This window comes from Ranitomeya imitator, chromosome 3 (assembly GCF_032444005.1).
Source record: "Ranitomeya imitator isolate aRanImi1 chromosome 3, aRanImi1.pri, whole genome shotgun sequence".
Lineage (NCBI taxonomy): Eukaryota > Metazoa > Chordata > Amphibia > Anura > Dendrobatidae > Ranitomeya > Ranitomeya imitator.
Genome location: NC_091284.1, coordinates 613,685,436 through 613,700,040, shown reverse-complemented (window position 1 = coordinate 613,700,040; position 14,605 = coordinate 613,685,436). Strand labels below are relative to the sequence as shown.

Below are 14,605 nucleotides of genomic sequence, written 5' to 3'. Positions count from 1 at the left end.
TCTGGAACAGCTTTACATTGCAATGATGATGTCACATCAGCCCAGCTAATCAAATACTAAGCCCAGTGTCGTAGTGAAAAATTGTAAAATCCATAAAGACATCTCTGGAGAGGGGACATATCACAGCCAAATTAAGCACATGGAATTAATTATAACTGGGGAAGTGAGAAAGAACAGTCACTTCAACCTCCATTGCAGTAGGATCTCATTCCTTCAACAGGTAATTACAACAAAGGATTTGCTGACAACAAGCCACCAAGTCTAGGATTCAAATACTCCAAGGCGGAAAGTACAAGGACAATCTTTGTTTAAAGGAATAATCTCCAACGCTCTGCAGCCAGTGGTCAGTGATGAATATTGATGTTTATATTTCCCATGAATATCGGATCAATGCAATTTCGGAGTCACAGCAAAGGGATTAACTCATTTACTCATGAAACAGTAAGGCTGGCCGAACACCTCCAACCTAATATCAGATGGATGATGCGATCCATGCCATGTTTCATCTTTATAGAAAGGTAAAATCATGATTGGAAACATGACAATACATCCCGCCTGGGACCTACAGGGGCGAAGATATCCTGAAAGTTGGGGCTCTCAATCTTCTAAATACCTAGCATATCCCATGACCAGCTCCCTATATGAGTTCACCAAGGGTAGCTACAAGGGCGAAACCATGATCTAATGAAAAGCAGAGTTTTTGTTTTTGAAATTTGTCAGTTCTGGAAGACAGGACTCTGTGGTTCTGTCCCTTGCTCCAAGTAGTTGTTCTAATGAGTACTTTCCTCCGCTAAGCTCTGAACAATTTCTGTGACATAAATTTAGTACTTTTTTTTATATATCCCTTTAATGCAATGTGATTCTATATACCGTATTGTTTTGTTCCCATTTTGTAACATTTTTGTATATCATTTTTATGAACATTTCCTACCTTTCCAGATTAAATATATAAAATGTAATAGCTCAGTTCCTCTTGCTCTGTAAACCGCACCCCTGAAGCCATACACTACCTGTAACAATTCTCCAATCGCCCTATATAAACGATTGGAGCCAGCAGCTATATAAACTAGATTGTGGCCCGATTCTAACGCATCGGGTATTCTAGAATATGCATGTCCCCGTAGTATATGGACAATGATGATTCCAGAATTCGCGGCAGACTGTGCCCGTCGCTGATTGGTCGAGGCAACCTTTATGACATCATCGTCGCCATGGCAACCATTATGACATCTACGTCGATACTGTGCTCGTCGCTGAATCAGAAACGTGAGATGTCTACGTCCTTTATGACATCATCGTCGCTGTGCCCGTTGCTGATTGGTCGAGGCCTGGCGGCCTCGACCAATCAGAGACGCGGGATTTCTACATCGATGCTGCGCCGGTCTCTGATTGGTCGAGGCCGCCAGGTCCTGGAAATCAGAGACGCGGGATTTCCAGGACAGACAGACAGACAGAAAGACAGACAGACGGAAAAACCCTTAGACAATTAGAGATATATATATATATACATACATACACATATACACACACACACACACAGTACAGACCAAAAGTTTGGACACACCTACTTATTTAAAGATTTTTCTGTATTTTCATGACTATGAAAATTGTAAATTCATACTGAAGGTATCAAAACTATGAATTAAACGGAACCGGTCACCCCGAAAATCGCGGGTGAGGTAAGCCCACCGGCATCAGGGGCTTATCTGCAGCATTCTGTAATGCTGTAGATAAGCCCCCTATGTTACCTGAAAAAGGAGAAAAAGACGTTAGATTATACTCACCCAGGGGCGGTCCCGCTGCTGATCAGGTCGGATGGGAGTCTCTGGTCCGCTGCGGCGCCTCCCATCTTCATTACAAGACGTCCTCTTCTGATCATCAGCCACGGCTCCGGCGCAGGCGTACTTTGCTCTGCCCTCTTGAGGGCAGAGGATAGTACTGCAGTGCGCAGGCACCGGAAAGGTCAGAGGCCCGGCGCCTGCGCACTGCAGTACTTTGTCTGCCCTCAACAGGGCAGAGCAAAGTACGCCTGCGCCGGAGCCGTGGCTGAAGATCAGAAGAGGACGTCTTGTAATGAAGATGGGAGGCGCCGCAGCGGACCAGAGACTCCCATCCGACCTGATCAGCAGCGGGACCGCCCCTGGGTGAGTATAATATAACGTCTTTTTCTCCTTTTTCAGGTAACATTGGGGAACAGAATGCTGCAGATAAGCCCCTGATGCCGGTGGGCTTACCTCACCTGCGATTTTCGGGGTGACAGGTTCCCTTTAACACATGTGGAATTATATACTTAACAAAAAAGTGCGAAGCAACTGAAAATATGTCTTATATTCTAGGTTCTTCAAAGTAGCCACCTTTCGGTTTGATGACTGCTTTGCACACTCTTTCAACTGTAAGGTTCTTTTTGTTCCTGTAAGTCAGAAGGCCCCAATCTGTGATTCTGGAGCCTCATAACTGTCTGCCAACTTGGTATTTTCACACTAAGGCCGGCCTCACACTCAGCGTAAGATAATACGGTCCTTATATTACGGTCGCAATTCGATGAAAACTCCCCAAAATAGTGGTCCGTAGGTCCTCCGTAGGCAGGGTGTGTCAGCGTTTTTTGCGCATGGCATCCTCCGTATGTAATCCGCATGGCATCCGTACTGCGTGTTTTTCTCGCAGGCTTGCAAAACCAACATACGGCCATACAAGGGATCCATGTGTGTAAAAAAAAAAAAACAAAAAAAAAAACATATACTGATTATATATATATATATATATATATATATATATATATATATATATATATATATATATATATATATATATATATACACGTATTCTATGTGTACACATTTATTATACCTATTCTATTGTAAGCTGTCAGTGTGATTTTACTGTACACCGCGCTGAATTGCCGGCTTTTCTCTCTAACACCGCTGCGTATTTCTCGCAAGTCACACTGCTGGACCGTATGTAATCCGTATTTTGAGGGCTTCCATAGACTTTCATTGGCGTTTTATTTGCGCAATACGGTGACAAACGCAGCATGCTGCGATTTTCTACGGCCGTAGAAATCAGTAAAATACGGCAGATAGGAGCAGGGGCATAGAGAATAATTGGGACGTTTGTTTTGCGAGTTTTACGGACGTATTTTCTGCGCTCATACATCCGTAAAACTCGCTAGTGTGACGCCGGCCTAAGTCTATCAACCAGCTAAAAAGAGAAGGTCTCCAGAAGGTAACTTTTGTAAGTAGCTTTGTACAAAAGAGCTGATCTGGATGTCCATATTCTGGCAGGTAAGACGAAGGAAAGAAAAAAAAAAAATTGTAAACTGGAGATGTGATGATTGTGTTAGTCAAACCATCTCGCTGAGTTGAATGTGGCTCTCAAGGTCAAGGTAGGAAAGATTGAGAACCTCTGCTATAAACAGACCTAAATCTACCAGCTCAGAGCCACCGCTGTCTTTGGTCCGATTCATCATTGTCTTTGTACATTTTCTTTGGATTAAAAACTTTTCTAATACTGACATTTTTGCACCTTATTCATGGTTTAATTTGCACCTTTTTTAAGTTAACTTTACTTGGTTCATTCTGTTTATGCTTAACAGTGAAGGCCTAGTATACATTTTACAGATATTTTAGCCTAATTGATTATTTGTTACTTTTATAATGTCACAACATTTTTAAGCAGGCACACTCCAGTACACCACTGTACAAAGTCTGTCTAATGTTATTTTCGTGTAGTTTTTTCCTCTAAAAAGGTTAAAAAATTATTTAAAAAAAAGAAGAAAAAAAAGAGCATCTTTGATTTTGGGCAAAATTAATTAACAAAATGGCACAAGACAAAAGAAAAGTCACTTAAAAAGCCACAAATGATGAACCAAAGCATTTGTCTACAAGGAGACTAGGTGTTATGGTGGCAATGTATGTCAACTCTACCAAGGGAGAAACAGACCTCAAAGCACTCTTTAAACATAAGAAAAAGGTATAGTGTTATTAAAAAAGCTACACAGAACATACAAAATGTATTTAAATAAGGCAAAAACTATTTTAAAAGCCTTTACCTCCAAAAACTACCTTTGACTAGCTGAATGATGAATAAAACAAGAAAATCGAATAATCTGGCACATGTCGTTGGCAAAGTCAGTGTGACGCAAAGCCCCCTGAGTCCTTTCCTCTTTGCCTTTTCTGATATATTAGTCAGTGCCAATCCATTAGAGTCAATAAAATTCCATATTAAGCTAATTTAATATGACATGATCCTAGATAAAACATAATTAAGGAATTAGCATACTCCTACTCTCATTTAAATGTGCAACCATATTGTCTACTTGTCACTGGTATAACTGCCCTAATTTTACGGGATTAGGAACCTGGTCATTTACAGTAAAGTTCACAGAACATTATTTGCTGGGTTATACAAAAGAATACGGGTGAATGCAAATGAGAGAACAGTAGTGAAATATTTATCTGCAGTGAGTATCGTTGGATTTATATTATGCATGTAATTCCACAACAATGATGTAATTAGGTATTAATAACTACTTATCCTTAGGACCAGCTACATTTGTGTTCACCTTATGAGCTGGCATGAAGACTGGAGTCATTTAGCCACCCAGACTACATGGTGGCCACTACGGGTGGCAGGGAAAAGAGGTTTATCCAAGAATGGACGGAGTATCACTATCTTATTTATATCTTATAAGGTGTTATGAGAAAGTATGAAAGCCACACTGCAAGATCTAAGGGATTTGGGGAATGGGTTACAGTTAGTTAGATCCCTCAATTTTCTAAATATTTAAAAGTGGTTTCCAACTAGAAAAAAAAAAAAATCTTTAGAAGTTTTTAAAATATATATACTGTACATGCAATTTAGTAATACACTTGAATTGGGAGAGAATCCCTGATCCCAATCGTGCCGGTTCTGGTCACTGCAACTCTACTACTGGCTTGGGTTTCATACAAGAAATAAGGTAGGTTCATGCGTCAGGATATGACTAGTAATGTTGTAGAGCGTACTTGTTTAACTAGTTCATTTTAATATCTAAGCTAGCCCTCTTCTTTACACAGAGACATAGAAGCCGTGACAGACTATATAGCTGGCTTACTTAGGGGCCAGTAAGCCAGCCAGTTACACACAAATGGTCACATGCCAGTATAAGAGCTGCTCGTGTCAACCGTAAGCCAGAAAATGGAGCTACTAGGACAGGGGCTGATATCTTTAGATTATAGTATAATAAATTATATTTATTTTTTAAATTATTTAGTCTAAATACTTTTTTCTCCACATGGACACCCCTTCTATTAGTAGCTTTGTAATGATGGACGGACGGACGGACGGACGGACGGACGGAAGGAAGGAAGGAGAAAAGAAAAAGAAAGGACAGAAAAAGAAAGAAAGAAAGTCATAAACAACTACAGCATCCCATCTTTCGGATTTGTTGGATTTTGTCCATAAAATATTTCTCTAGAAACAAACAAAAATTGAAATAGGCTGAGAATATTTAATTAAATAACCACTGCAGGCAAATGTACAAAAACGGACAGTCCCAGCTGGTATGTAAAGTAATGAGGACATGCTGAGAACTTAGTGGTTATAGAGCAGTTTTCTTGCCTCATCCTTCAGTTCTCTTTTCACCAGTTAATTGGGAAGAATAAAGTACCGTAACAACTTTGAACTACGATATATACTAGTATATTGAATTGAAAAATGTGCCGCAGCCAAAGCGCCATACACGCTGCTCATAACTGCATTAATCATCACTACTCAAAATGCAAATCAAGTTAACTTTGCCTAAAACCTTGGCATTAAGTGGTTGCACTTGTATATGATCATGAATCAGCACCAAGAGATAAAACAAGCAATAAGTGATTTACACGTCTGTTTTTTTTTTATTATATTTTTTTTTTTTCCCCTTCATCTTTTACATTATAAAAATTACAAAAAGGAAAAGGGGCCGGTGCCAAATTTTGGGCACCCTGCATGGTTAGTATCTATGATAATTCAACAGGATGTCCCAGAATACTACATGGCACTTCTTAACATATAAATCAACAGATAGGAAACTCAGTGCGAATTAACCCCTGAGCCCAAGGAAGAGAACCACAGGATACCAATAAAATATCTCAGTTTATTACCAAAGAATTAAAAGAAAGAACAGGTATGGAACATACAATACAAAAAATACTCAGGGGGCCAGAATAACACCCTTAATCCCATTGTAGAAATATATGCCACCACAATGCAGCAAGAGAGGAGAATCTAATGCTATTAAGATTTGGCAAGTACTATGAGCCACTAAATGCTACCAGATCTGCCAGATACATGAAATAGGAATTAATCATTCAGCAGTACCATGATAGGGAATACATTGTAAATTACGTTCATATATAGGCACAGATCCCAAAGCGTATATTACCTCGCAGCTGAGACACGTGGATCTATTGAGGCAGTAAATCCTATGGTACCGGGTGATTCTGTGTTCCCCTGTCGATAAAAAAAGTCACGCGCCCGAAAATGGTTACAATAAAAACGTAAACTTGTCCCACAAAAAACAAGACCTCACATGACTCTGTGGACCAAAATATGGAAAAATTATAGCACTCAAAATGTGGAACCGCAAAAACTATTTTTTGCAATAAAAAGCGTCTTTTAGTATGTGACAGCTGCCAATCATAAAAATCCGCTAAATAACCCGCTATAAAAGTAAATCAAACCCCCCTTCATCACCCCCTTAGTTAGGGAAAAATAATAAAATGTAAAAAATATATTTATTTTTTTCCCATTAGGGCTAGGGTTAGGGCTAGGGTTGGGGCTAGGGTTGGGGCTTGGATTACATTTATGGTTGGGATTAGGGTTAGGGGTGAGTCAGGGTTAGGGGTGTGGTTAAGGTTACCATTTGGATTAGGGTTAGGGGTGTGCTTGGATTAGGGTTTCAGTTAGAGTTATCGGCGTTTCCACTGTTTAGGCACATCAGGGGCTCTCCAAACTCGACATGATGTCAGATCTCAATTCCAGCCAATTGTGCGTTGAAAAAGTAAAACAGTGCTCCTTCCTTCCGAGCCCTCCCGTGCACCCAAACAGGGGTTTACCCCAACATATGGAGTATCAGCGTACTCCGGACACATTGGACAACAACTTTTGGGGTCCAATTTTTCCTGTTACCCTTGGGAAAATACAAAACTGGGGGCTAAAATATAATTTTTGTGGGAAAAAAAAGATTTTTTATTTTCACGGCTCTGCATTATTAACTGTAGTGAAACATTTGGGGGTTCAAAGTTCTCACAACACATTTATATAAGTTCCTTGGGGGGTCTAGTTTCCAATATGGGGTCACATATAGGGGGTTTCTACTGTTTAGGTACATCAGGGGCTCTGCAAATGCAACGTGACGCCTGCAGACCATTCCATCTAAGTTTGCATTCCAAACGGTGCTCCTTCCCTTCTGAGCTCTGCCATGCGCCCAAACGGTGGTTCCCCCCCACATAAAGGGTATCAGCGTACTCAGGACAAAGTGGACAACTTTTGGGGTCCAATTTCTTCTGTTACCATTGGTAAAATAAAACAAATTGGTGCTGAAGTAAATTTTTTGTGAAAAAAAATTACCGTAAATGTTCATTTTTTTTAAACATTCCAAAAATTCCTATGAAACACCTGAAGGGTTAATAATCTTCTTGAATGTGGTTTTGAGCACCTTGAGGGGTGCAGTTTTTAGAATGGTGTCACACTTGGTTATTTTCTATCATATAGACCCCTCAAAATGACTTCAAATGTGATGTGGTCCCTAAAAGAATGGTGTTGTAAAAATGAGAAATTGCTGGTCAACTTTTAACCCTTATAACTCCCTAACAAAAAAAAAATTTTGGTTCCAAAATTGTGCCGATGTAAAGTAGACATGTGGGAAATGTTATTTATTAAGAATTTTGTGTGACATCTCTGTGATTTAAGGGCATAAAAATTCAAAGTTGGAAAATTGCGAAATTTTCTAAAATTTCACCAAATATCAAAGAAATGTTACCACTATCATGAAGTACAATATGTCTCAGAATCATCAGGATCCGTTGAAGCGTTCCAGAGTTATAACCTCATAAAAGGACAGTGGTCAGAATTGTAAAAATTGGCCCGGTCATTAACGTGCAAACCACCCTTGGGGGTAAAGGGGTTAAAATGTAAAAAAAAAAAATTTCAATACATGTTTTTTTACTAAAATACAAATGTATCATCTGTAACCTTAGGCCTTTCATCTTCAACTTGCTTAACTGTTCACAATAACAGTGATTTTGCGCTTTTCAATGCCACTGTATACTGCAGCTGCATACATCAGTCTATCATATGCACTGATGTACATTAGCAATAGTTTAGTGACATAAAATCTGTCAATACAATGTCTTACAAAGATCGTTTTTAACCTTAGTAAAATGCCCATTTAAATGTGAACGCTAAGGTTTATCATTAGCCACTTATTAGTAAGATTTTAACCAAGATTAAAAAAAAAATATGTACAACGGCAGTGTATGAACCTTGCCCTATACTAGCCACAGGAGTGCAGTAGCCATGGGTTTGGAGCAGGGGTCAATACGGGCACAGTGAGCAAAGGACAAGCAGGAAATATAACTGAAGCTTCATGCTCTCATACAATGAATTAGAAGGGTTTAGGGAGGAAATAAGCAAAGGGCCCTTCAAATATGGATAGAGAACCCTTCACGTTCAGGAATTTTCACTTTTTTGTTATAAAAATGTGATAAAACCGTGAAAAAAACGCATGCATTAAGCATCCTATTATTAGAATGCATTCTCTTTTCCGCGGCGGAATCGCATTCCGGAAAAAAACGCAGCAAGTACATTCTTTGTGCGGAATCGCGGGGATTCCGCACATAGGAATGCATTGATCCGCTTACTTTCCGCATGTGACTATGCTCACTATGCGGGAAGTACAGTAAGTGGATCATGTGCGGTTGGTACCTAGGGTGGAGGTGAATCTCTGGGAACCATATAATTGTTACAAAAAAAAAAAAAAAAAGAATTAAAATAAAAAAATCAGGATATTCTCACCTTCCCCGGCAGTCTTCCCGCTCCTCGCAATGCTCGCATTCCCAGTGATGCTTTACGGCAATGACCTGTGATGACGTAGTGGTGTCGCGAGACCGCTACGTCATCTGGGGTCATTGCCGCAAGGCATTATTGGGAACGCGAGCATTGCGAGGAGCGGGAAAGTTGCCGGGGACGCCGGAAGGTGAGAATATCATGATTTTTAATTTTTTTTATTATTTTTAACATTGGATCTTTTTACTATTGATGCTGCATAGGCCGCATCAATAGTAAAAAGTTGGTCACATTTGTCAAACACTATGTTTGACAAGTGTGACCAACCTGTCAATCAGTTTTCCAAGCGATGCTACAGGTCGCTTGTAAAACGCTAGAGTTTAGCGGGAAAACGCATGCCAATTCTGCATGCATTTTTCCCGCGACGGGGAGTTCCCGGAATTGCCTCGGAAATTTCCGCGGAAATTTCGGAAGAGGAAGGGAACCCCAGACGTGGAATTTCGTCATAAGGTTCTGCAAAGAATTGCACTAAATTTCTTTAAAATTAATGCAATTTGCATAAATGGAGGTCATCGCTTTCCCTTTTCATAGTTTAGTTGAGCTCTAAGCAATGGAAAAGAGATACAAAAAGGGCACATTTATGAATATAGTTACGCCAGACACTAGGTCTTGAAGGATTTATCCACACTCAGGGGCTTTTAATACGTTGTGTGTAGAATTTCCCATTCAAGTGAATGAGGCTGAACTTGAATACCAGACGCATCCCATACACAGAGATTGTGCTAATTCCGAATAAAATATGTACCTCCATTGTTTCTCTGGAGGGAAAAAAAAAGCAGACTTTATTTTCTAATCCTGGACAATCTCTTTAAAGGGAATTTGGGAGTGATCACTTGCTGACAAACACTTTATATCTAGCTTTTACAAAGACAATTCCAGCAATACCTTTACATGACCAGTCTGTGCCTCCTTTACTGAGAAATCAGAGTTTCAATTTATATGGAAATGAGGCTGAAGACCCTTTGCAGACCTGAAGACTCTTCTCCAACCTCCATGCTGTGTGACATCAAGCAAAGGAGTCGTTAGTCAGGTAGGAGGAGGCGACGCTGAGTGGGGAATAGAGCTGGAGTGACAGAGGCTTCAGATCCATAAATAGTTCTTCAGCCTGATTTACATATCAATTCAAACAATAATTTCTCAGTAAGATAGGAACAGACTGGCCATGTAAAGGTATTGCTGGACTGGTCTTTGAAAGAGCTATATGCACATATAAATAGGGGTGTGAAAACCTGATGACAAATTCCCTTTAATGCCTTTATGTGAGCTTACAGTCAAATGCCATATATTAAAAAAGCAATACTTTTACTGCCACATAACGTATGTGGGAGAGTAAACATGGTGCCTAGCATGACTTATTTTTAGCCGCTTTTCTTAATCTAGTAATGATTTAAAGGCAATCTGTCCCTTGAGTTTTGCTATGTAATTTTACAGCTGCATGATGTAGAGACAGAGACCTGCATTCCAGCAATGTGTCACTTATTAGAATCAGTACATCACTGTTTTCTCTGCTGCAGATCCAGCAGTGCACTCTGAATGCTGAGCTCTATAGAACACCACCCAAAACACTGATTCATTGTTTTCAGTGTAAACTGTTCATAGGCAGAAAGTTAATAAGTGGTGGGGGTGCGGATACACAGAACAGTTGACTGTCAGGCAAGAGGCAGCTAGTCCTATAGTGATAATCTCCTGCTGATAAAACTCTGCTTTTATTGAAACAACACACAGCCCAATAAGTGACATCTCTGGAATCAGACTCTGAGGGTCTGCGCACACGTTGTTAACTTGGCTGGGGATCCGCAGCGGATTTGGCCCTGCGGATCTGCAGCAGTTTGCCATGCGTTTTACAGTACCATGTAAACCTACGGAAAACCAAATCCACAGTGCACATGCTGCGGAAAATTCCAAGTTTTTTTTTTCCGCAGCATGTCAATTCCTTGTGCGGATTCCGCAGTGTTTTACATCTATTCCATTATAGGAATCCGCAGGTGTAAAAACGCAGGTGAAATCAGCACAAAAACCATGGTAAATCCGCAGGTAAAACACAGGGCGTTTTACCTGCGGATTTTTCAGAATCATTGTGGAAAAATCCGCACACGAATCCGCAACGTGTGCACATACCCTTAACCCCTACATCATGGTGCTCTCAGATTACATAGCAAAAACTTGCAGACAGATTCCCTTTATGTCTATGGCCAGTCTCACACGTCCAGATAATTCCGGTACCAGAAAAATCGGTACCGGAATTATCCGTGTCCGTGTGCTTACCGTGAACATCAGTATGGCACACGTGCGTCAGCCGTGTGCCGCCCGTGTGCCAACTGGTTACTACACGGACCGTGCAGGAGACAGCGCTACAAGTAAGCGCTGTCCCCTGCATCTGGTGCTGAAGCCACCATTCATATCTTTTCTCCAGCGGCGTTCGCTAGAGAGAAGATATGAAAAATCCTTTTTTTTTTTTTTTTTTCGTGCTTAAAATAAAGATCCCTGTCCCTTCCCCCCTCCCACCCCCTGTGCGCCGGCCACGTGTCCGGGTTCTAACTGGAGGTAGCACCCATGTCCTCCAGGAATTCCATTCTGACCCCGCTCGAGGGGACTTACCACGGGTGTCTGGGGCTTACATAGTTATGCCCCCTTCGGAGCCCACCAGACCATGGTCCCGAGGTTCCATAGATTTAGCAATAAAAAACAAATGTGACCTTCACCACCTGTGCCTCTGCTTCCGTTCGTTACAGTATTATTGCAAATTTTGGAGCATCTGGAATCCTCCAGTGACCAGCCTCTAGGACGGCCAGATTTTCATATGCATGTTCTCTCTGTAACATTGCAGCATTTCAGAGTAAAACATACATGGCAGCAATAATCAAGCTGGTCACTGATTTGTGCTGCCAGTGGTTCGGGCAGCATGAATCAGTTGTCGCGTTCTCTTTATCCCATATTTAGGGTTTGAATACACACGCCACAATACATCAAAAGGATATCTACATTTCTCTGTGCGGCCGACAGACAAATGCATCATATTTCATGCCAGTGAAGCCAACTGCAGCACAAAGCATATTTACTTCAGAGAAGCAAGATTAAGGTGCGGAGGGAATAGAAGCGAAGAAGATGGAATTTATAAGAGAGGTAACTGGTAACCCGTGGGACTAATCAACCATATCCGCATACATTTCCTATCACATGTAGTCTTACATGAATTTTAGGATACTCATTATGACAAACAAGGTTTATCTTGAGAGATCAACCAATACTTTAAGGTTTGTCACCACTGAATACGCAGTCAAAAATTAAAAATTAACTCTCCAATATGCATTTTTCAATGATGTCTGAAAAGCTTATAATATTGGTAGAAGTACAATGGACTTCTCTTAAGAAATGTTCATTTGAAAGCTGTGAAGTGGTTTAAAATAAGTAGCGCCAAGGAAAAACACGTGAACCGTCTGCACCTAGGAAAACGCAGTGTGGACGCCAGAATCGAAAAGGTGTCATGTGCAAAGATCAGAAACTGTTCCAAAGCAAGAGCTCCCTGTTGTCTTGCTACAAGGAGGACCTGTTTGCTAGAAGACATTGTGTATCCTATAAGGATCATTTAAAACAACGCTCAGGTTCACAAAAAAAAAAAAAAAAAAAAAATCACAAAAAGTGAAAAAGTTAAAGTGTAAGGCCGGAGTCACACTACAGCGAGATACGGCCGAGTCTTGCTGGTTAAAAGCAAGCTCTGGCACCGGCACTCCGGAGCGGAGCTTGCGGCTCCATGTATTGCTATGCGGCCGCACGCTGCGTTCTGGAGCGCGGGTGCCAGAGCTTGGTTTTAACCAGCGAGACTCGGCCGTATCTCGCTGTAGTGTGATCCCGGCCTAACTGTGATTTCAGGTGCACTTGCAGCAGAATGTTTGTGCCTGTGCCTCTCCATAGCCTTTTAAGAGCAGCAACTGTGATCCAATCCCTCAGTGCTTTCACTGAAGACAGATGTTACCTGTGAATTCAGAGTGAATTATCAGTCCAGGAAGAGTAAAAACTAGATTTCTCTAAGGCCGGGATCACACACAGCGAGATACGGCCGAGTCTCACAGGTTAAATCCAAGCTCTGACAACGGCACTCCAGAGCGGAGCGTGCGGCCGCACAGCAATACGCTGCGCTTTGGAGTGCCGGTGCCAGAGCTTGGTTTTAACCTGCGAGACTCGGCCGTATCTCGCTGTAATGTGACTCCGGCCTTATAAAGTATGACAAAGTTTTTTTATCTTCAATTTTACTATTAAATTATGAAAAACAAAAAACCAAACCACCAGTCCATTCAAGGCGTTCCCTCAAGCTTTTAAATATTAGGGATCAAACTAGAGCAAAGGGTGGTGATTCAGACTACCCAAGGAAACAGTGCATTGACTAGACAGACTGTTGGAGAGATCATCAAGGGAGGAGCGTCTCCGGCTTCCAAAGTTTAGTGTAAATCTGTAGTCTGAGAACCTTACAGTCCTTTTGCAGAAATAAAGAGGGGACTGGAAATCAGAGGAATTCTACAAAAAAGAAAAAAAAATTAAAAAGGACACTAGATCCCCAACTCATTAAGACTAACACAGTACACAACAGTCTTCAAGTGGAGCGGTGGAATAAGTGGCGCCTGATTCACTACAAGACGCACACCTCTTAATGAATGTCCTCTGTGCGCCTCGTTAGGAATCGTTCTCCAGTCAGGGATTGAGTAAGATGTCTGGTGTAAAGTATGTTATGTCAAGTCATGAATTAAACGGATAGGCGCTGTCATGCCCCGTCCACGTTCTGCTCGTTTTGTCAATCCTGGCAGGGAGTGGCGTAAAAACACTAAAATTCGCACATTTTTTGTGTGACTCTCCATTACGCATACATTTTTAACTCTACAATGTGAGTTACGCCAGTATTCTGGCTTAAACACTTTGATGTATCGGCCCTTAGGAATTTTAGCTTTGCAATTTTTCCTATGCATTATGAATTTAGGCTGGGCTAGATGACAATTTTCGCCAAAAGACAGGTCTTGCGGCCATAGATCACTCTGTGCCACTGCTACATCTCAGCATAATGCGGGTGAAGGGGCCTCATTAGGACCGCTAGTGACCACAACAGGCAAGTCATAAAAGGTTGATGCCAGTTGAATTTTTTGGTACTTGTCACGGCACGGTATTCTGTGTTGCAGCCAAAGTCCCCATCCTAGACCCAGCTTGGTGCTCGCTCAGACAAATGCTATCCAATGTATTATCGCATAGCACTCAGACCAATTTCATGGGGCAGGCCTGATTAACCCCTTTATGCCGCAGCCCTTTCGTCTTTGCATTTGTTTTTCCACTCTCCTTCTTCCCAGAGCCTATTTTTTTATCATCAATATGGCCATGTGAGGGCTTGTTTTTTTGCGGGACGAGTTGTACTTTTGAACGTCACGATCACATTAAATGCCGCTGTCAGCTTGTCAGTGCCAAGTTCTTCTATTTGAGTCTCTTATCTGATCATAGGCATAAAAGTGTTACACTATGTCAAAGTAACGTAAGGAAG

At 41.2% G+C, this 14,605-nt stretch overlaps 1 protein-coding gene across 2 annotated transcripts in view; it reads right to left on the bottom strand.

Moving 5' to 3' along the window:
• KLF12 (KLF transcription factor 12) overlaps window positions 1–14,605 on the bottom strand; it is a 354,667-nt gene that overhangs the window by 316,953 nt on the left and 23,109 nt on the right. The gene's annotated exons all lie outside the window — the stretch shown is intronic.